The following is a 14,642-nucleotide window of genomic DNA, read 5'->3' on the forward strand; positions in this document are numbered from 1 at the left end:
GTATATGCTTCTTTACCTTTCACCCAGGCAGCATCAACTATAGCTGCCAGTCGAATTCGAAAAGTCGAATCCGCCGTTTTGCTAATCAGGCTTTATAGTGAGTTTCACAATTCCTGAGAATTTAATAAACCGGTAATGGTTATGGAGATTATGCACTCACATCTCCGTTAAAGATAAGTGCGTCCAGGCAGTGATGACGACATCGCCTGCTCTCACGTCCCGCAGCGTCTGGAGCCGAAGGGGAACTGGTGGGTCGAGCCATTCGGTTGTCTTAGAGGCGGCCACGACATTACGTGACTCCCTCCGCGACGCGCATTCGGCCCTGGCGGGCGTGCTTGGCCTAACATGGTGGTGTGCGCGTGTTTAAGAGCTCATGGAGAAAGACATGGCGCCTAATGTGCTTTGAGTGGAGAGGACCGCCACATAGGAGAAGCTGGGAGCCAGGGCTTCCTAAGCGAACGGCGCGCCATAGGCACGTCCGGAGCACGAAACACAGCTGAGACGGTGCAAGCTCTCGTGCACCGGCGTGCGTTTTTTAGGCAGCGAATATGTGCCCCCATAGTAAAGCCCGCTTCAGACGGTTGATCTCGGGCTCTCAGAGCGCGTGCTGCAGCGGCAACAGATAATCTGATTAGTCGGAGCGTTTCCCTGGCAGCGAAACTCTCTTAATCCCCTGCTTTATGGAACAGCGTAATAGACTGTTCGCAGCGCTCGCACTCAACTGATTATGTAAGGCACGAAGCAATATCCACTCCAGCTGGAATTACCTTATCATCAAGAAGACGCCAAGCAATTGAGAGAATTTTCGCTTCTGTCGAATGTCGGAAACCTAAGGAAAAAGTCTTTTCAGCCGCGTTGATAGTCAAGAGAAGTTAAAGATATGCATTCATGAGAACCGAAAAATATCTCCTTTAAAGCAGAATTAAGATGGCGTGGTCAACACGACTTCCACCTTTAGCTCTGCTTGTTCCCTTCCTTTATTTTACAGAAGCGTTTTCTTTGACTTGAAAACCTGAGTGAACCTATTTCAGAGGCGCGTTTTATACAGGAAGCAGTACGGATATTGCGTTGCCTTTTGTAGGCAACTCAGCTGAAATATTTAATATATGTCGAATGAGAACGAGCACATCGGTCTTATACTAATGCTAACTCGCCCTGCTTCTTGCCTCTGATCTGACGAAATAGAAAACTATTTCGTGCAATGTGTATTTGCTAGCGTTAATATGCTGTGCGCACAGTTACCCAGAAGGCAGTGCACGTTATAAAACGTTTGCTGCTGTTTTCACGAACTTGCCAAAGTTGTCACGTGTTTGCGAATTATTATATGGAAACCTACTATCTTTCTTTCTTGTCACAGAGTATCTTTCAATACGTGTTCAATATTTCTTAAACATAGAGAGGAAGAGATGATTTATTGATTTCGTCCGGATTTTTCTGGCATAATAATTTGCTTAATTTCTACCTCGAGTTATATTGAAATCTATGCCTGTGTGATAGCAATACCGATGAAATCACGTACTTAATTATAGCATTTCGCATTTACCTTATATACTTTAGGTATTTCGAATGCGTTTCGTGAAGCACATAGAATATAGTTCTTTAGCCAATAATAAATCAATTTCAATCTTCAATCTCACTCTGCGGTCTCTCCCCGCGCGTCGATTCTGTGCGTTGCTTTTACACCAGGAAGATTACGCGCCTCACGGGCAACATTGTTTCGGAATGCGCTTACCTGACTCAAAGTCTTCTGCGATGAAAAGTAAGAAAAATAAAGCATCAATCTTTTGCATTTTGCCTTCTGCCGTTCTTCTTATCCCCGACAACTGAAAGGTAACATAGATAACAAGAGGCGGGGAGGCTAGGCAGGCAGTAAACCGGACTGACTAACATTTGCGAGTAGCATTAAAATTGAAAGATGAGAGAGGATACAGGTAAGACAAAAAATGGACCTAGAGGAAGGCGCGAAGTATGCACCTATTCGAATGCGCTATCGCAAACTATTAAATTGTTGCGTTGTCCATAAATGCAGCCCCACCAGTCTTTCTTACAGCTTTTAGCCTAGGAGGCCGGTCAGGAATCTGAAGAACTGAAATGATTGACAACTCCTGGTACATTCATATGGGGCACATATTTCGCGTGGTCTGTCGCTTTCATTAATATCGTACAGTCTCTTTCTCCTTCAGCATTTTTACCGGCGCACACGCTGTAGCATCGGGCATTCTAACTGCCCTATTGCAAGAGCCAACACCTCGTAAGCGTAGCTGCCTTTAAGGCCAGAGCGTGTGATTAATTCAAGAGCGAGAGACGCGCAATAGAAGGTTGCCTAATTGGGCTTAAAGCTTTCATGCCTACTGGACGGGTAGCGTCAAAGAGATCGCTGGTTGCCTACCCAACATTGTCTTTCTCTGCCTACGCCAAAGTCTTTCTACATGCATCACATATTGAGCGAGAACTGCAACACAACAGAAAAAAAATAATAATACCAGAGCCACGCTGTTGCAACAAGCTCTCTTGGCGCAAGTTTGCTGAAAAACGCGCGCTTGAGCGTTCTCAGCCTCCGTGTTGCTCCCTGCCCTGTAAGTTTAGGGCATCAACTTTTCGTATCGAGTGCAATTTCGATGAAGGACCACTGCCCAACAGGAATTCGGAACCTGTCCTGAGTTATTAGCCTAATAATGGTGGATTAGTTTTGTATTTGTTCTAAATATGTTCCTCGTTTCTTCCCGCGCGTAAGTTGAAGTGAGCGTGCAGGAGATAGAACACTCTCCGCGAGAAGAGATAGCGTTGTGCGGATTTTCATTATGAAACGGAGAGGTAAGTGCCAGGGGACGTGGACGGGGGCAAGCTCGTTGCCCACGCACGCACGCACGCGGGGGGCGCGCATTCCCGTGAGTTAATCAGCTCCGCTCGGCTGCTCCTCGGGTGCAAGGGCAGGCCGGAGCGCGTCCCGAGGCCCCTGGTCCGCGCTGAATCGGCATCCCAAGCCTTCAATTAGCGCCTCGTTGCCCCAGAACCTCGCCCCGCGGGCCCGGCGTTCTGCGGCCAAATCCCCTCCGCGCGACGACGCAACAAAGCAGAGCGGAAGGCCGCATTCTCTCGCCTTCCTGCTTCTTCCTCGCGTCGCGCATCGCTTCGGAGCAGCGCACCGCCCAGGCGTCGCAAGAGGGCGATCGAATGGAGGCAAGCAAGCGGAGCTGCGGAAAGCTGGCCGCAGCTTTACGCCTCGACGTGCGGCCGCGCTCCTTGCCGCAGCGAGGATGTGTCACCCGACGCGCGTCCACAGGAGACCTCTGCGTTGCCACGGTTGGAGGTTGTGTATTTCAACGCCTCTTGGCTGTCCACCCAAGGAGCACGCACAAGCACTGCCGAAAAGACGCAGGCACAAAGGGACGCTCTCGTACTTTCTCTCCCACTCCATGCCTCAGTTCCTTCCGTTATCGCTTGTGGGATCAAGCTGAGTCTGCCAAAACCATCCTCTGTGACCCGTAAAACGCTTTGCAGACTTCTTCGCTCCCGGAGGTGCAATAGGCTCGCAAACAAAATGAAACAATGCCACCGCACGCACACGCAGCCATGTGCGCGCGTACGTGCGTGTGTGTGTGCGCGTATGTATGCAATGCAGCGCTGGAGTGGTGTGTGCGCGCGCACATGGATATCTGTACGTCATATACAATTTTTTTTCTTTGCTTGAGTGTTGCTAATGCGCTTATGCCGAGTGTGTGGTCCGTGGGCGTGTTTGCCCGCCTACGATATTGCACACATGCCGTGCTTGGATGTAAGTGCAAAACAGGAGCCGCCTCCTGGCTGTTTGGAAGTGACTGAGAAAGATGCATTTGGGGCGGTTACTACCGCTTCTGTGAGCTTTGTCCTTTGTATGCGTACGGTTTGCATGCGTACCCTTGTTGGAACATGGCATATACTTTCTTGTCGAACTTTCTTTTTCCCAGGCAGTCGCAAGGCGCCTGATTGTCAAAAACTACAATTCCTTTGTGTATGGGATGCTGGGCTTTGTGTATACGACAGATTTCGCGTCAAGTATTGCGTGTGTCTATTCGGTCCTAGTAATTGCAGCCATAGATGACACATATTTTGTACGTCGAGGTGTTGATGATTTGGGCCCTAAAAAGGATTGTGAGCGCCTATACTTGTTCACCTGTATAGCAGTGCAGCGCCGGCCTGCTAAAGACACAGCAAAAAGTCCACAGAGACTGCTGTAAAACAGGCTGTCGAATATCTAAGCCATAGTTTCACTTACTTTGTTATAGAGCCCTTCTACAGCAGTAATAAATGCGCTGAGATAAAATATGTCAGCTATCAGAGGTAATAATTTCAGCGAGGTGATCTGGTACGCATGTCTCAGAGCACGCATATGGCAGGACTAGGGGAGGTGCATTAATTGCCGAAAAAATGTGAACTTAGAAGGGTGAAGTCGTACCACTCATTCTTAATTCATTTCAGTGCTTCAGAAACGCACAGCAACGCCCCGCAGTGATACGGCTTTTTATATAAAGCATGAAATGCTTTTAGGTCCCGTTGTCGATGACCTTCAAGTGACCTTGAGCCAGAAGACCAAGAACTAAAACGAGAACATCCGGGCAAGTTGCGAGAACAAAACGAGATCATCCGGGGAACCAGTCAAAGTTAAAAAAAAAGCGTTCTGTGGTCCCCAACCCCTTTTTACAGGACCGCATTACATACGCCCGTTACTGCCCAAGCAAGTTCCAGAAAACTGTGCTCCCGTGTTCTTTCTAATGTTTGTTCACAATGCCACTCAATCTGTAACTTCTCGTACGCTGAAGTTTTATTGGTCATTTCTAATAAGCGATGTTCAAAAGGCAGATACAGGACACCGTACACTTCATTGTCATCTTTTGACGCTGAGAAAGGGTGGCCTGCGTTGAACGGCAGGGGTCCACGAGTTCCGTGACGCGGGTATCGCGTCATCTCGAGAGATGGCGCCACGCTGCGTGAGGCCTCCTTCAGGCGATTTCCTTCTAGCAGGGCAGTGCGCTCTGTCTCCCTGGCGTCTTTCACTGCTTGTCGCGCCGCCTTCAGCAGGTTTTCTTCTTTTAGCTTGGCAACGTCCATATGGACCAGCGCACAATATGGCATGGTGCAGTGCGGTGTAGCGCGGTAGGGTGTGGTGGGGTGCGCCGATGCGAGCATGCTCTATACCCATATTAAGATTGTGGCTAGTATAATCTGCAACCAACCTGCTTCCCCGGTTTCCATTTCATGCTTGCAGCTGCTCTCTAATACGGCAGATCCAGCATTTTTTTTGTCCCACTTTCTCACTCTTATCTTTTCCAATGTGTGGTAAGGGGCTCGACGTAAGATATTTATCACTGGCGATACTGGCTTGTTTGGAAATGTCCGGCGTAACTTTATTGAACATGTTATTTACGTGGCTTCAGCGCAGACTGTCTAAAAAAACACAGGGCACTAACTGATATTGAAACAGTCAAGTTAAAGTTTGATACTGGGTGTCGGTACAACTTCACCACTGACGAGCCTCAAATGCGAAAGGAAAAATACGTGGCTGCTGCAAGAACTCTTTCCGCGGAAATAACTAAGTTAGCTTATCAATACGTAATTTCACTTACAATAAAAAACACAAAGATAAATAAGCAAATCAACAAACAAACCTGAAACGAATGGTTTACTGAACAAATATTTGCTTCGTCTACTACTAATGACAGTGCACTTGCGACTGGTTAACATGGCAACGAAAGATGACATCTGCGCTCAGGCGATAAAATTCACCAATAAACTTCACGGCCAAATAGGGAATTCTGTGCTGCGTTTCTGAAATTGTATAGATTATGCGCAAGAATGTTGGACAAAACGGGAAATCCGTTAGGAACCGTTTCAAGTTGAATCGCGCAAATTCGAAATATGTCTTTTCTTGGAGAGAGCAATGCCTGTGAGAATGAAAAAAAAAAAGAAAAAATCTGGAAGTGAGAAAGGATAAGCAAAGGCGCGGGCAATCGCCTCCGCACGTCTGTTTCATGTTTTAGGGCTTCAACGTCAACGTGAATGGTATGATTAACGAATACTTTTCGAATCCCCATGAGATGAGTTCGTTGCACTTTAGCGTGGTCTACCTATGTACAACCACTTATGGCTTTCAATACAGGCACTTCTTATCACTCTGTCTATATTCCCATCAAAGTGAAACACGCAGTTATATTTGTTGTCCTAATACCGAGTTCCAGAGCACAGAAAAATCTCGCATGTGAGTTTGGTTCTAGACTGTTATGCATGGTAAAAACATTGTGCACGTATATCGGCTTCCTTTTTTTCGGATGCACAAGAAAGGAGTCACCGTTCCATTGAAGGCGCGTTTCACGCTCGCGTTGTGGCTAAGTTATCCCGCTTTTCCTGTCTATTGTCGCGTCACTTCGTAAGCTAAGACGAATTCTTGCCGAAAATTAACATGTCGGTAAAGCTTGCGACGCCTGTTCTGCACGACGAGACTATGAGAGGCCCTTCAACATTTGTAAGGAGTTCACGGCCGCGCTGTATACGTCAATAATGGGATAGTGTAACGATTCCATTTAGATGCTATTCTCTTTCACGTTTTTTCAGTGGTCCGAGCGACACTCCTCCGTTCTTACAATCGGGATCCACCGGCCGTGAACGATGATGCTACGAGAAGAATGGAAAGAAGCTGAATTAATTTTTACACTTCACCGCGCCAGGTTAACCTTGCCTACAAGCACTTCTGACTTCAGAGTTCTTATTTGTATCGAACTGTTTTCATGATAAATAGGACATGTTCATTGGCGGAAAGGAACGTGACGCCGCAGCGGCAGCGCACTTGCTAGAAAATATCTTGGATACACCACTACATTTCTCTGTGCGAAGAGTTCTGCCACAGGCGGGCAGGAAAGCTGGTCATCTCAAGATCAACCAACACCCACGCAACGCTGTTTCCTTATCTCGGAGGGCTGCATCGGAGGAAGTTCAGCTTCGCCCCTTCCTGCGTAGTTCCGCGGCGGCAGCCTCTTCGTCTTCCGGGCTCATCGCAAGGGGCCTTCGCGTATTTAAACTTCTCTCGGGCGGAAGAGCCTGCGACTACCTGGGACCGGAGAGGTTGTGCGAGAAGGAGCGGCGTCACCCTCACTGCGTCCGTTCACGGCAGAGCTAAGCGAATCGTCCAGGCGAACGCGCGGACAACCGAGTCCGCGCGGCCGTAATTTTATTACTCTGGCCTCCCCCTCAGGACGCGGAAATAAAAGACTTGGGCGCACGAACGAAGGAAGACGGCGGCCGCGCCCGTTGGTGGTCGGAACCGTGCGCCGCAGTCTCTGGACCAGTATTGAGCGCCCAGCACGGGGTGCTGCTGGGATTCTGCTACTGGGCCGAGATTTACTTGTTTTGTGCGGCCGACCTCGTTTTCTGCTTTGGGGAAGGTCGCGCCGGCGCCGCGGCAGCCGCACTAACAGCTCGCCTTCTTCTTCCTCTTCTTTTTTCGTACTCGTTGTTGCTCTGTTTTGCGCTGCCTTGCTTGTTTCCCTGCATTTGTCGTCTGTCCATTCTTATTTCAATCCCCTCTCTAGCGAGTAACTCTTCTTGTTCCGTCTCTCACGTCCCCCAGTCCACTTGAGCCGCACGTCTTCCATCCGTTCCCTCACTTTGGCTTCTTTATATTTGTTGTCGAAGGCATTGTTAGAGGTTGTGATCGCCTCTGGCCGCTCAGCAGAGAAATCGTTTTCTTTCTTCTCTTTTTCTTCCCCCCTTCCGTTTGTTCCCCTCGTGCTAGGTTGTTTGACGTGGCTGGGATATCGCGCCACTGGGTTCGTTTGACTGTGCATTCGCAGCCTTTTCGCTGGCCCGCGGCCTTATTTGTCAGTGGTATCTGATCCACGGCGCGATCCTCGGCGCCTACAACAGCGCGAGTATTGTTTGTGTTGAAATACGGGCTTCCGCAGTCACCTTTTTCAGCGGATCTAGAACGTTTCGCCGTGCTAAAGAAATAAAAGAAAAGGGGGGGGGGGGAGAAATAGATGTAAGGGATCGAGCATCCAATGGAAGTACTACACGGTTTTACTCTGGCTGCTTGGTATATATTTCCGATGTCTGAGAGGACGCTGAGGAGACGTGGACTGAATTTATTTCTTATTTTGTCTAAAAGGTCTGCTGTTCTGATGAAATGCTAGACAATTCTTGCGAGAGACCTGTCATATTTATTCGTGCAATTATAGAATGTGTATATGTAGCTGCTTTTTAGACGGTTACGCGCCTTGCGTTCGCAAGGTCGATTGGTAAGTACAACACGGTTACTTGAAAAGAAGTTGGTTGGGTTGGCCAGATGTCATGAGCTCCCAATCTCACCAGTCACGATGAGCAATCGTTGGCAAATAAGATCTGTTCCATAGCCGACTCTCTCTCACTCCCTCTCTCTGTTGTGTGCGTGTGTGTGCATGTGTTTTCTTTTTCTTTCATCCCTCATGCTTAGTTATATCAGGAGTGGCGTGCTATACATGTGGGTATGAGCTTACCTCTCTTTCATAAATTTCGAATTTAAGTAAATTTTAATTTTAAATAAATTTAGTGCGTTCGGAAGCATACCACAGTGGTTCTCTTGCGCAAGGCACTTCCGGCTGCGAAAACTCGCTGAGCACCTTTCGTCATTACTTATTTCAACCCAGCTTTTCGATTCCGCAGTAAGTTTGCTACTCCACAACTGTTGGATTCCGACCTAACTCACTTTTCCAGCCATGCTCGGGCAATCATCCTACAGCAATTCTGCCTGTCGTGTACCTTCAGCGTTTTTCGAAATATTTGAAGCTACGCGCAGTGTATTGCGTCCACTGCCTGATAAAGTTTACAGAGAGAGTCCTTTGATGACCAGGCATGGGTTGCACGAACATTTAATTACGAAGATAATAACGAATTTGACAAGGCGTTCTTAAATGTTCCCTAAACAACTCCTCGTCCGCACTAGAACGCGTTCTTAAATTCGTTATTTTCGTTATTAAATGTTCGTGCAAGTCGCCACTGATCTTTTGAGGGACCCATTTCTCAAAATGTATTTTGTGATTCTGAACCTGACAAAAGTAGGGAGTACTGTTTTCTCAAAGCCTTTTACTCTCTATCAGCGAAAGGTTTATAGGGGTGCAAATATGCGCGGGTGATGGCAGGTTTGGTCGCAGGCGCCGTTGCTTCCAGTCGTTTGCCGTATTCTTCACGCGCACACGAGCTGAAGCGTGCAACGAAGACACTTAACGAGGAAATTAAAGTGCAGAGGAGCAAATGACGAGAGAGGAGGTTGTGCTATCTGAGACATCGTGGCAATTGCAATGAAAACCATTTAAAGATGGCAGAAGGAGCCTAAGATTAAAGGCTAAAGTCACTTTTCCTCTCACAATATTTATGAATCTATGACAGGAATAGACTGTGAAAAGTAAATTGGGTAGCCACATTCCATGCTAAGAAGAAAGGACCAAACTATGAAAGTTAGTGAAATTCCCTTTAGAGCAGACGCTTTCGGTCATGCTTTCTTTTGTTCGCACTGTTCAAGACTGGGACTCATTTGCCATATATGTTTGTATGCATCAATGGAGTCTTTTTCGCCTTTTAAATGAAAACAAAAACAAATATAAAACATGCTTGTTGCTAATGAACTTGATGTATCCCTTCTGCTGTAAAGCCTTAAAATAAATAAATAAATAAGTAAATAAATATACGTTGCTTTGTAACATCCCTTGTGGCTGCTCGTGGGACGCCGGTGTGGAATTTGCTGAGATCATACAATTTCATTGTCCAGCAAAAAAAAAAAAAAAAGCATGGACGCTCGGTAATTCTTAATTGCAGCCGCCTGTGCCATAATATTTCCAGCGTTACTGTACGAAGGCGGGGGTGAAGCTTTTGCTACTGATAATAATAATAATAATAATAATAATAATAATAATAATAATAATAGCCGCAGCTCAATTTTTACAGACCAAATGGTGCACGAATACATGGCGTTGAGACGTCACACAAACGGTGACTGACTTAGTGACAAACGTCTCGCTTCACAAGCAGTTCTGTTATTGCTCTTTTTCGAACTGTTTTCTGAGCTCGGTGAAGCACTGCAGCCAGTAAACAGAAACCGGGAGCGACTTCCAGAAAGCCCGGTCGACAGAAGAAAGTCCGCATCACGGCGCCAGTGCCGAGAGAAGCACCGCGTGTTTTGCGAAAAACGGGAAACCCGCACTCGTGCGACCGGAAGACTGCAGTTGCTGCTCCACGCTGCTGCGCGCTTCGGTTCGAGCGCTTGCATAGAAAAGGGAAAAGTGCAAAAAAATTTGAGAAGCAACTACGGCTACACCGGCGCGCTCTGGCGAATGTGCGCAGACTACACGCGCTACAGGCAAGGGACTCGTGCCTTTGAATAACCAAATCGGCGCTCGCTGATAAAGCAGGAAGAAAGAGCACCGCCTGCTTCTCTTCGAGTACTATTTGCTCTGCAGAAATTTTCGATGATGACTGCCAATGCGGCTGCTGCGCAAGCCGCACTCTATTGAGCACGGTTTGCGCGAACAAAGGTGTGCCAGTCACGGTGGCAAAAGAATGTCTCAATCTTCGTTGCATCGCGCGGAGTGAGGCGCTTCTCGCGCCGGTTTCGCGTCATTTGCTCGTCGTCGCTTCAGTTGCAGCCCGTAGAACTGTTGCGTGGTGCTTCGTTCGCAGTTTGTTTTCCCATACTTGCGAAGCCTTCGTCCTGTCCATGTGCAGTCGTGTCTCTCCTTCTTCGCACTCAATTTTATTGGCTTCACAATAGTTGAGAATCGCGTCTCAATGCTCCATTGGCAACGGTTACTGAATGTTTTCAATGCACAAATGCTTTTGGTGGTGGTTACGGGAAAATTAAGTAAAACGCCGATGCTTGCGAATAAACAATTGAATAGGTCGTTGTGCAGCCTAACGTACGAGACCGAGGCTTACTTTTTTCCAGCGAAGCAGTTCGCCTCTAGTTGAAATAAAACGAAAAAAATTATTACGTCAGCAGTTTGTGGTTGTCGAACGTCGCTTGTGGTGGTGGTGCTTGTCTACCGTCGGTCGTGCTTGTCTAACGTCGGAAACAACTTCGCTGTACATCCAGTTTCACAGAATAAAATGGAGACGTTTTTTTTTTAATTATTGAGGGATGATTGTCGGCAGAATGCTAGAAAATTAGGCATGGCTTGTAATCACTACTCTGAAGAGCGAAATTTGCACGCGAATATTGCGAATTGGCAGTAAATATTATTAAGCGATTGTTGTTTTAGCGAAACAATAACTTCTTTTTTTTAATTCAATATTCTTTATATTGCTGTCAGTAAGCGTGCTATTGGTCCATTTTGTCTTTTTGCTTCTGGCCAAACAAAGAAGAAGTAATCTGTAAAAAATACTGAAATAAAGAAGCACCAAAGAAGAGAAAAAAATCTTAAGTGCTCCTGAACTTAAAAACAAAGAAAACATTTACAGAGCGGTACAACTTGTTGTTATTTACTTGTGTGTATCAGTTAGACAGTGTCAGAGCGGCTGGCATGGCTTCAGCCACAATGATTGTTGTAACCACGACAAATACCTTTTATATAACTTTCTTTTGTTTAATGACCACCTTTTCCCAAACAACTTTCCTTTGCATTGCGTGCCTTATTCGTACGGCATGTTCCGCTCATTCTCTCGATCCCGTTGCAGTTGGACCCTGTTGCACGCAGCTGGAAAATGTTGATTGCATCCAGTCGGTCAGAAGTGCACAGCATGCTTTTTTATCACTTTTTTGTGCGTGCGTATATGTATGCTTCAGTAAGTAAAATGTGTGCTCCATGCAACACAGAAACTAGAGCTTGTGGAATCCCGCGTTCCACTGGAGAAACACGTGAATTAAACGCGTGAAAAGAGCCGTCGCTTTGCGATTACCCGGGTGGTTCGTTCGGCGCGCGATTTAAGCGAACATGAAAGTTTGTTAAAACGGTGTCTGGCTGAACTTCGTTTTTGTTTACGCAAGACGTCACTGGGCTCGTAAATGTCTCCCGCGGGCAACAGCGAGCGCCCGGAGCAGAGACCTTGTTAAATTGAAAGCGCTTACAACATCGCAACTGACGGTCGTTAACAGAACCACGTAAAATTGAAATAATGAAAAGAAAAAAAAGTTATTTCGTGGCTGCAAGTTTCAGTCGTTCGCGATGTTTCATTGTCTGCATAGTTTTTAACTGTTTTTCGTGTGTTTACTTTCGCTTGCCCTGTGAAATGAAGTAGCCAGCACCAATAAATGCGCCAATCTTCCTTTTTAATCTCATGTAAACAGTTGCTCTCCTTCACCGCTATATACAAGAATCATATATTGAACTTCTGCCGTCCAAACAAATAGCGCATTCGTCTATTTTTATCCTAACTACCGGGTGAAGAATGCCACTCATCCAAAACTCAAGAAATCTCCTTTCTAGCATATCGTAGAAATTCACCCAACGCTTGTTCTTATAAACACGACTGTTTTTACCAAAACTTTCTTGCTCGAGAAGCGAACTTGTGTCACAGAATTTGCAAAAAAAAAAAAAACATTATTCCGGAAAAGCCCCTGTTCGTTGTCTATGCACCACAGCCTCTATAACTGTTGCAGTTACGGAATGCCTTCTGAATGCGAGCTCCGTTTTTTTTTTAGTGTTGTAGGCTATGCAAAAAAAAAAAAAAACAAGAAACACAGCCGGCAGCGCGGAGGCAATGCGAAAACGAGCAATCTACGACATCTAGAATATCTGGCTGCGCAATATCACTGACCTGTGCCCTAATTATACTCATTAGGCGCATCAGTAAGCGGGGAATAGAATAAAAGATGCGCCTATCAGACGAAAAAATGTATAGGTGTCGAAGTGGCCTCACTGCCGGCGTTGCTATGCTTTACTGCCATGCGTATACTGAGTCATCTCACATTTCTTTTCCACTTGCGGAGGTTTGGATGCCAGTGCATCATGGGGAAGCTTATGCGACGTCTGATCGGAAATCTCAAGAGCCCTGTGTTTTGTTAACAGCGTTCACTGCTTTGTGCTGCGGAAATGTTAAGCGAACGTCGCTGGTTCTCGGGTCATGAGCGATGAACAGGGAAAGAAAGACTGTATCTTCGTGCGCCTACCACAGTAAATCGAAACTTAACCCAAACAGTATGAAATGATGAAGTACGAGGCAGTTGACCCAATCGAACAATATGCACCGGTGACACCTACAGCCTCAACCGAAAAGTAATGCCGCCTGGCATCCAAGATAGAGCTTACGATAGTGTTGGTGTCCTTCAATTTCGATTGTAAATCAACGGCGTTGTCCTTGTATGGTAGCCACCGGAACTTCGTTAACGGAATGTCGTGTCTTACGCTTCAGCGGGCAAGGCGTGGCTGCGAAACCGTCCGCATTGGGAAACGGGAGCACGTGAGCGGCCTTCACTCTGACATTCATTGCCGATTAACGCACCTTGCGAGCGCGTCCCAATCAGCGTACCGTTTCGCGCGCTGTCGCGCTCTGAGACAACTTTACGGTGCCCACCTACCATGCGGCGGCAGCGCCGGTCCGTCGAAGACAAATGAGAGCGGGGTCCCGGGGCGCTTGCGTGTGCAGACAGTCAGTCGATGCCGCCGCCCGGAAAGCCGGCCGGGACGTTGTCTTCGTCCCGGACGTGCTAGCAGACGACCAAAGAGGCAAGCGGCGAGAGCCTGCCTTCGGCGTCTTCGCTTGGTTTCCAAGCCACGCGCTCCGCGCCAGGGAGGCGCCGTTTTTTTTCGTCGCGGGGCCCTGGCGCCTTGTGTTCTTCGCACGCGGGAGGCGCGCCGCCTCTTTTCTTATCCTCGCGTCGTCGCTCGCCGCCGCGGCAGAGCGCCCAGCCGCCGCAGCCTTGCCGTGCTCCCTGCGCGGTGCAGACCGAACGGCGCACTGTGCCCCACTCTCGGGGCTGGCCGGGATCGATTTCCCCACGCTCCTCGTCTCCACGTCCGCTAGTGCGCGCCTGCCTCCAGCGCGCATGCGCTCAACCCCGACGCCAAGAGGAGGGAGCCGTCCCGAAACGGGGGCGCGCTCTTCGCAGCTGCTGGCCCCTTGTCCGCCGGCTTCCCTTCCTCCTCTGATCCGCTGCCTGGCTGCGGGATGCGGGAGAGGCTCCTAGCTCGGTGTCCGGCGCGGGCGCGCGCGCGATGAGCGGCTCGCCGCTGTCCGCGCGCGACACGTGCCTGCTTTACGGGATGAAGAAGAAAAAAAGGAGGCAGGCAAGGGCGGCCTCAGTTGTTATGCCCTCTACGACGGCGGCCGTGCGCTATGACCGCGAAAAAAAGTTATCTGAGCACGTTCGCTTTCGCAAACAGCCTTCGGAATATAAATATGAAGTAGATGTTGAAATCTTTAGGTGGTGCTGGACATTTTTCGTTACCTAACGTCAGTCCAATGACGAAGAAAAAAACTGAATGGAGGCAGAAGATGCGAATAGAAATACCAGGTGCTGTTATTAATTTGTCACTGTTCAATGTCTGTGCTCTTGGCTTACCACGTTTCCATATCATGCAGTGATTGATGCCTTTTATGAGAAAACGTAAATTATATATATATATCTATATATATATATATATATATATATATATATATATATATATATATATATATATATATATATATATATATATATATATATA

General features: G+C 47.5%; 1 protein-coding gene across 1 annotated transcript in view; it reads right to left on the reverse strand.

Moving 5' to 3' along the window:
- LOC126521246 (leucine-rich repeat neuronal protein 1-like) overlaps positions 1–13,925 on the reverse strand; it is a 156,935-nt gene extending 143,010 nt beyond the window's left edge. The window contains exon 1 of the mRNA XM_050169892.3: positions 13,514–13,925. The gene's annotated coding sequence lies outside the window, so the exon portion shown is untranslated. The remainder of the gene's footprint in view (positions 1–13,513) is intronic.
- Positions 13,926–14,642: the final 717 nt, after the last annotated feature.

This window comes from Dermacentor andersoni, chromosome 6 (genome assembly GCF_023375885.2).
Source record: "Dermacentor andersoni chromosome 6, qqDerAnde1_hic_scaffold, whole genome shotgun sequence".
Taxonomy (NCBI): domain Eukaryota; kingdom Metazoa; phylum Arthropoda; class Arachnida; order Ixodida; family Ixodidae; genus Dermacentor; species Dermacentor andersoni.